We start from the raw sequence: 9,289 nt of genomic DNA, 5'->3' as shown, positions 1-9,289 counted from the left end.
CCTTGCCACCAAACTACCCCCCATCCAATCTTCCACCAGACTGTGGTCAAAAATCTTTTTTTTTTTAAATCACTTTAACATGTTTTACCAGTTTCTTCGCTCACATCTGAAAACATTTTCCAAACTTTATATTCTAAAAATACATATTCTCTGAAGTTGAGATAGTACAGAGCAGAACTGAGGGCACCCTCAGTCTCCCTCAAGGGTCCCATCGTCCACAATAATAATCCAACACCACAACCAGGAATCGGGCATTGGCACAATGTGGGTATGTGCGTGTGTTCATTCCATTTGATCACGTGTGGATTCATGTAATCACCACTGCAATCAAGAGCTATTATACACCACAAAGATCTCCTTCAAGTTATCCCATTATGTATTTGCCCCGACCGTTCCTAACCATTGGCAACTACTAATCTATTTTCTATGATTTTGTCATTTCAAGAATGTTAAAGCTAGGGAATCATGCAATACAGGACCTTTCAATGTTTTTTCACTCAGCTTAATGCCCCCAAGAGCCACCCAAGCCATTGTTTGTATCAAGTTAGTTCTGTTTTATTGCTGAGTACTAGGCCTTGATTTGAACGTACCAGTTTAAACAGTCACCTGTTTTGTAGGTTGACTGGCCTTTTTCACAGATAAAAACATTTACTATTTTAAAAGGTTATACCAAGTGTAAAATGTTCACCAATGCCATTGTAGATCACAAGCCAATGTGTCAGAGATGTACTACTGTAATTACTGACAACATACTTATTTCATCAATTTTCCTGTAATATTTTAATCCCAAACCAAAAGAAGGGAAAGACCTAGATCATCTCACTGGGTAACCTCCATTAAGATGAAGATCTGCACTTATTTTTAAACCGATGTGTCCTGAACAACAAATTCAAATTATGTGGCATTCATTAAGCAATAGTGCATGCGGCATTGTTTATTTCTAGCTTTTGGTGATTATAAATAAAGCTGCTATGAACATTTGTGTACAGGCTTTTATGTAGAAAGTTTCTATTTCTCTGGAATCAACATCCAGGAGATTGGCTGCTGGGTTATATGGTAACCCAGTTTCTTAAGAAACTACCCAACTATTTTCAACAGTGACTGGACCATTTATATTCCCATCAACAATGGAAAGGCACACCTAGAGATATTTAGGGTATGGCTCCAGACCACTGTGATAAAGTGAATACTGCAATAAAGTGAGCCACATGAACTTTTTGGCTTTCCAGTGCATGCAAGGGTTATGTCTACACTCTATCATACTCCATTAAATACACAACAGCTTATCTAAAAACACAATGTAATACCGTACCTGTGACAAAGACAGGAAGTGAGCGAGCACATGCTGTCTGGAAATGGTGCCTATGGACTTGATGGACACAGGATTGCCATAAACCTTCAATTTGTGAAAAACACCGTCTGCAGTGTCATAAAGCAAAGTGCAATAAAATGAGGTATGCCTCTACAAGTCAGCTTCCCCACACGCTTGTATTTGGTAGTAACACTTTATTTTAGCTGTCCCAATAGGTGTGTAATGACCTCACATCATAGCCTTAATTTCCTGCTGCTATTGAACATCTTTCACCTGTTTGCCATTTACATCTCCTTTTCGCAGTGTCTCCGTGTCTTCTGTCCATTTTCTAATTGTATTTTGTCACCTGTTGAGGGTTCTCTATTCTAGACAAGGGGTTTGCAAGTATTTTCAGTCTATAGCTTGTTTTCCACTCTCTTAACAGGATCTTGTCAGAGCAGCAGTGTTTCATTTAGCTAAGTCAATTTTATCAATTTTTTTCTTTACATATTATGCTTTTGCTCTCATTTCTAAGAACTGCTCACAAAGCTCTAAGTCCTGAAGGTTTTCTCCTAAATAAGTTTTACATTTTAAATTTATGACTCAGGGCCTCCCTGGTGGCACAGGCAGTTGAGTGCCGCACTGTGACGCTGCCCACAGCCTCTACAGCACCAGTTTGATCCCGGCTGGCCGGTGAGAATCCCACATGGCGCCGCAGACCTCTCCTGTCTCTCCCACTGCTCCCCTCAGCAGTGTATTTCGTCAGTCTGCCTGTTCTGTTCCCCACTCTGTCTCTAGTGAATCCTCTCACCCTCCCACATATCTGACCCATACCCCGCTTCTTGTATAAATAAAATCTTAATAAATAAATAAATTTATGACTCACTTTAATTTCTGTAGAAAGTCTGAAGTTAGGTTGGGGTTCTTTACTTCGTTTACAAATATCCAATTATGCAAGCACCCTTTGCTGAAGACTATCCCTCCTTCATTGAGTTCGTTTTGTACCTTTATCAAACATTAGTTGGCCAAACTTGCAGGGAGCCACCTCTGAGTCCTCTATTCACCTCCATTGAACTGCGGGCTCATCTTTCCATCCGATTACAGTAGCTGCAGAAGTCTTGAAATAGGTAGAGTCCTGTTTTATTCTTGTAGTTAAAAAACTTGCTGAAACGGGGCCTCCCTGGTGGCACAAGGGGTAAAGACACAACCTATGAAGCAATCAGCAGCCACTGCAGCACAAGTTCAATCCCTGGCCGGCCAGGGAGCTAGCCACATGGCGCAGCAGACCTCTCCTGACTTGCCCGCTGCTCCCCTCAGCAGTGTATTTCAGTCAGTCTACCTGTTCTGCTCCCCACTCTGTCTCTGGTGAATCCTCTCACCCCCTACATCTCTGGCCTATACCCCAGTTCTTGTATGCATAAATAATTCCTTTTTTTTTTTGAATTTATTTATTTATTTATTTATAGAGGCATGTTTATTTATTTATTTGTTTGTTTGTTTGTTTTGTTTATACATGCACTGGGTACAGTCAGAAGCGTGGGAGGGTGAGAGAATTCACCAGAGCCAGAGCGGGGTGTAGAGCAGGCAGAAGGACCAAAGTACACTGCTAAGGGGAGCAGCGGGTGGCAGGAGAGGTCTGCGCGCCATGTGGGACCCTCCTCCGGTGGCCGGGGAGCAGCCAGGGATTGAACCGGCGCCGCAGAGGCCGCGGGCAGTTTCGCAACCCAGCGCTCAACTGCTGCGCCACAGGGGAGGCCCAGCATAAATAATTCTTAAAAAAAAAAAAAAAACAGGAAAAAAAAAACCTTGCTGAAACAACCCTATTTTTTTTTCTTTCTAGACACAATTCAGAATAACTTTGCCTACCTCTAGATAAAGATCTCATTGGGACTTTGATAAGAACTAAATTACACTGCTGTATCAATTCGCCAATAAAACCATCCAGGCTTGGAGATTTCTCAGGGTTTTTTAAATTACAAATTCACTATCCTTAACAGCTACAGAGCTATGCAGATATTTATTTCATCTTGGGTGAGTTATGGTAGTTTATGCTTTTCAAGAAACTGGCCCATTTACCAATTTGTTGTGACTAGTTCTTTATAAAAGCCCCTTTCTGTCCTTTTGTCATCTGTGGGGTCTGTAGTGATAGCCTTATTTCAATCCTAACATTCCGAACTTGCATGTTTGTCAGTCTTGCCAGAGGTTAGTCAGTTTATCAACTTGCCCAAAGTTGACCAGTTTCTTTGCTCATTTCTTCCTGCATCCTATGTCAGCTGCTGCTTGCTGGCTGCCTTCCCAGTACGCATTCTACCTTCTTCCTTTATCTGGAACTTCAAATTCTATTAAGGTGGCAACATGCCCAGTTTAAAATACCCTTATTCGCCGAATATCTGCAGTCAGTTATGGCTGATAAGACGTGAAGGTGAGCCTGGTGGACTGGGCTTGAAGTCACGGTTTCTTCAGCTGGCTAGACAGAAGGGACTTGCGTCCCTGGTGCCTTGAGGAGTCACTGTACCACCTCAGACTTAAGCCAAGAACATAAACCCCTGCGTGTTTGTGAATGTAGCCAGAGGTAGTCCTGACTCCCACACTCCTCTCCCTGCCCCGACCCAGTCCCTCCTGCTGCCGTACATTCTCCAGTAGGTCTTTCAGAAAATATCAGTGTGCAGTAAACACAAAGTGTCACAAGCCTGAAAATATCCATCTTGCCTTTATTTACAACTGAACAGACTGACATTTGTTTCCTAAGCACTTAGGAAAAATTAGTCTCCTAGTTATCTACTGCTGACAGAAATGAACTCATTCCCACCATGCCCCCTCACCCACGTGTAGCTCTAATCTTCCTAATCTAGATCATTGTCGTGGCCATGTAAAAAATTCCACTTCACATTTATTGAGTAATTTGGGTAATGAATTTTCTCTCTTTATAAAAAATTGTGTGTGAAATATAACATAAACACCATACAAGGTATATAAAATGCAAAGCTAGAGAATAAAATGAAACCCATCAATGGAGCCTCAACGGGCCCTTTCTCAGAGCCTGCGGCAAGCCTGGCTTTATCAGCCACGTGTGTCAGGGATCCTCAGATGCCGCCATAGGAACAGTGCATACTCCATTTCTTCCAAGACTTGCATCTTTAATATCTAGCCATCGTCTTGCTTGTGGTGATAGCTCATTTCACTGCAAGAAACACAACTTACTATTGCATCTGTCACTGAGTGTGCGTGCTGTTATGAACGATGCTTCTGACAAGCATTCCTGTCCTGTCTCCTGATACACACATGCAGCATACAACCAGGACACTTGCAGGTCACCTGCTGCTCAGAGGAGAGGGGCGTATTCAACTTTTCTAGTTTCTTACCCTTTACTACTCTCACGCAGCAGGTGAGAGGTCAGCTCCACTGCAAACCAGAGCAGCTGATAACTGCGTCTGCAAGACTCCCTTGTCTGACACTATCCACCTACCTCAGCTTTCTGTGCTTAATGGAGCTTTTCCTTTTATTTATTAAAGCAATCTTTCTGCTTACTTTAGGTTTCTTTGTCACATGGCATTAGAATGAGTTTTTTTAAAAAGCAGCCTAGTACATTAGTTGCAATTAATATTATATTTGGATTTACTTGTCCTACCTTTTCTTTTTCTTTCAGACAATTTTTCACCAACTACTTTGGAAGGGATGCACTGTTGCTATTCTTTCAGAGTTACCCTAGAAATGTCAGCCTGTCTGTAAACCAGTCCCAGTTGGAGTCTTTTCTCTCTTCCTGAGAGTTTCATAGGCTGTAATTTCAATCACCTCTGGCCGCTGGATTTACATACTATTGTTGTTATGTATTCAAAGTGGCTCACTGTCGTGGGGCAAAGAGACTCAGGAGGCAACCAAGCTTCCCAGAGCCCACCGCCCCCAACGAATCTTTATGCTTCCTCTGGCCTATCCCTGGCATTCTTGCATGTTCTCCCCTCTGCAGTCGTGCAGCTTGTCCTCTTATAACCATCCCGTCTCTGAGCAATCCCTCCGTTTAAGCTCAGATCTCCAGTGTGCTCAGGTGTGCACACTTACACCTGCCCACGCACTCATGCTCCAGGTGTCCACAACTGCCCTGCGCCCATGCTCCCAAGTGCCTTCCGCTTAACTAGATCAAGGCTGCAAGTGATAGCCACAGAAGCTAGTGGCGCTAAAGGCCTGAAAATTCACTTATCCTACACTCATATTTTACTTTTATTCCACAAATACCTTTATCTTATAAGATCAATGCCTATTTAAATTTACTTTTTTCCTTCATTCCTTCTTATATCTCAGATCTTTCATCTGGGATCATGTCCCTTCAATCTAAAAACATCCTTCTCAATTTTTTTTTTTTAAAGGAGAAAAACAGCTTTTTAAAAAAACAGCTTTGAAATAACAACTCATGTCCCATACAATTCATCCATTTCAAGTGTACAATTCAATGGCTTTTTGTGTATTCACAATTTGTGTGATCACCACCACAACCAATTTCAGAGTATTTTCTTTATCCCCAAGTGGATTTTCCTTTGGTGAGTCTGCTGGTGACAAAATTCCTGGTTTTGTTTGTCAAAAAAACCTTGTACTTGCAAGATCTTTTCTCTGGGTACAGAATCAAGTTGACAATTTTCTTTCTTTCAAGGTAACGCTGATACCAGCAGGCATCATTCCACTTAATACTAATTGTGACTGAGTTCCTGACTTGGTCCCTGAAAGGGATCTTAATTTTAAGATCTTTTCTTGATCTTTTTGCTCTGCCAATTTATTACAGTGTGTTCAGATATGTCCAAAACGTCTTAGATCTCCCTGTAAGAAGTAGGACCAGATGGGTTGGACCTCTAAGATCAGATCATAAAGGCCCTAAAGCTTCCTCCTGCTGCTTCTCTTATGACTCACTGTGGGGAATGCCAGTCGCCAAGTCATGAGAACACTCAGGCAGGGCTCCTGGGGAGAAACGTGAGGCAAGGATGTGTGTGCTGTGCTTCTGTAAGCATCCTTATGAGCGTTGCGTGGAAGCAGGCCAGGAAGTACATTCTCCACTCCCAGGGAAGTCTTCAGATGACTGCTGCCTTGGTGGACATCAAAACAACAACCTCACTCAAGGCCTCAGAACCGCCCAACTAACCATTCCTGAATTCTTGACCCACAGAAATGTTCAAGAAAATAATAAAGATTTGTTAATGTAAGCCACTGCGTTTTAGGGTAATTTGTAGGCAGCAGTGGATGATTAATACAGAGCATGACAATTTTTCAAGCAACCTTGCTTATTATTGAGCTGTGATAAACATATAGAAAGTGCACAAATCATGTGTGTACATTCAATGAGTCCTCCAAGAGTATCAGCACCCAGCTGAGGGACAGTCCATCTGAATGTAGGTTTCTTTTACTGCCTTGCTTCAGATTTGCAGACCTTCTTGAATCTGTGAATTAGTGATTTTTGAGTCTTGAAAAGTTCTCGTTCATCCGAAAAAAACTACCTCTGCCCTCTTTTTGCTTTTTTTCCCTCCTGGAATGCCAGTCACATTCTGTGTTGGATCTTCTCACATATCTTAGCCTCCTGTTTTATATTTGCTTCCCATTCACTAACTGAGTAGATTTCACAGATACAAGGTTTTAAATTGTTATGATCTGTTTTTTTTAATTTCCAGACCATCACTGGTTCTTTCGCAAATCTACTCCTATGTTCCAGGCTCTCTTTTAGTTTATAAATCATTTCTAAACATTTAAATTACTGACTCATAATTCTGATGTCTGAAGTGTTGTAGGGTTGATTCTATCATGTTCTTTTTGACTTTGCTCTGGCTGCTTTGCTGCCTAATGATATGTGATAAACTTCTTTCTTTATAAAGTGTTCATTTTTCTTGAACTTGAGGGGGGGTGCCTTTAAGGACTGAGATTAATAAAGGTTCTTCCAAGTAGACGCTGCAGCTACTTCTATCAAGTGTCTCACATCATCACCATTCTGGGACCACTTTAAATTCTTGGCTTGGCTTTCTCCTGTGCAAACCCACATGAAGGCTGGCTTGGATCTCAAGGGAGATCTTTTTACACTCCGGTAGGTGACAAGGTTCATATTTCTTCCATGATGCCAAGAGAGCAGTTTTATTACTAGTTTACAGAGGTGCTGCCCTTTGGGGCCCCAGCTTTATGGAAGGTTCTCCTACTAGGCCCCATATTAGACATAGGCATTGGATTGTCTTAGCCCCGGGCACTGAGCACCAATGCCAATTTCACCTGGTTTGTCAAATACCCTCACAGCAAAAGTCAGGCGGAAGCATTCTGCTGCCTCTTACCTTTTTGTCTGAGTATTCCTTATTTTCTCGACAGCTCACGGATGCATTTTAAAAATGATTTGTTGTCATTATTTATCTGACTAGTATTTTTAGTTGTTTGCAAAGGGAGGATCAGCTCAGGCAACTACTCTATCTAAATGCCAGAAAGAGAAGTGGTCAGCACTCCTTCCGCAAGGCCCTCCTTTCTCTTCTTTCTTCAAACTCCCTCAGCTCAGGGACTTCTATCAGCATGTCAAAGCTCTCATTCTCCTTTCTAGCCCTCCTTCTTTGTCTCTCTCTGTCACCTTTTTTCACTTCTTGAACTTCAATTCCAATGTACTAATCTTACCTTAATAAGCTTTCAATTTATTAATCCCTTCTTTGACTATAAATTATCATTAGTTCTTCTAGTGAGTTTCTTATTTTAATAAACATATTATATTTGTTTCCAAGATTTCTAATCAGTACTTTCTATATCTAATCCCTGTTCTTGAATTATGGGGAGTCCTGTTTTTTAATCTCTCTGGTGATAAAACAAATACTTCAGAGCCTGTTTCAGTGTCCTTGGGTGTCCATTCCCTCACTTTTGGGTTGTTGGCCATTCGTTAAGGCACCAGATAGTCTCACGTACTTTGTCATTTTATTAGAGTGCTCATCACATCTGTGGTAGTTTGATTTTTTTTTAGATTTATTTATTTATTTATACAAGCACTGGGTACAGTCAGAAGCGCGGGAGGGTGAGAGAATTCACCAGAGCCAGAGCGGGGAGCAGAGCAGGCAGAAGGACCAAAGTACACTGCTGAGGGGAGCAGCGGGCGGCAGGAGAGGTCTGTGCGCCATGTGGGGCCCTCGCCAGTGGCCGGGGATCGAACCGGTGCTGCAGAGGCTGCGGGCAGCTTCGCAGCCCAGTGCTCAACTGCTGCGTCACCAGGGGAGGCCCTAGTTTTTGTTTTTCTCCCTTCCTGCAGGGCACTTTTTCCATTAGGACAGAGGGGGCTGTAGACTCAGGAGCTCTGGGTGCTCCCAAAATGAGGACATCCTTACTCTGGTCCTGAGTGCTGAGTAACAGTCTCGCTGCCAGTCACCAGGAGTCTGAGTCCTCACACGGTCACAGAGTAGTATCCTGCTTCCAAATGCAATCTCGGAGCTTGGGGGTGTGAGGAGTGGTTAGGATGTTGTTTCCCCTTTTATTCCTTGGCAAGGAAGCCTGCTTCCAGCCTCTGGCTATGCAGGGAAAGCCTAACTCCAGTGCTGACAACTGCCTGACCCCTGTCCCTGGTGGGAATCAGAGTCCTGGCCTTGTCGCACTGCTCACGCAGCAGCCATCACTTACCACTTTAGCCCTCATCACAGTGGCAAGTGTCCAGACATGAATTGCCTTGTGGTAATTCTGCATAATTTTAACTTAAACATAAAGCATTTCTTTATTACTTGACTGTGTGTACACCTCTGTAACCTGAGTTCTCATCCACCAAAGCTAAGCCCTGTATTTCCGGAACTTGTCATACTATGATGACTCAGCACAGGGGTAGGAAGCTCAAGGAGAAACCCTGGAGAAAACTCACAGGAACAGCCCTGGAGATGAAATTCTAGTTAGCCACTGGTACCTGGAGTCAGAGATGTGGCCAGTCACTCTGGAGAGTCAGCTCCATAGAGACGCTAATGGTCCTAAAGCCAGGACCTGGGGGAACCACAGTTGAAGACCACACCTGAAACTCAGTCTGTA

Source organism: Talpa europaea (genome assembly GCF_964194135.1).
Source record: "Talpa europaea genome assembly, chromosome: 11".
Classification (NCBI taxonomy): domain Eukaryota; kingdom Metazoa; phylum Chordata; class Mammalia; order Eulipotyphla; family Talpidae; genus Talpa; species Talpa europaea.
Note: the sequence above shows the minus strand (reverse complement) of the source record.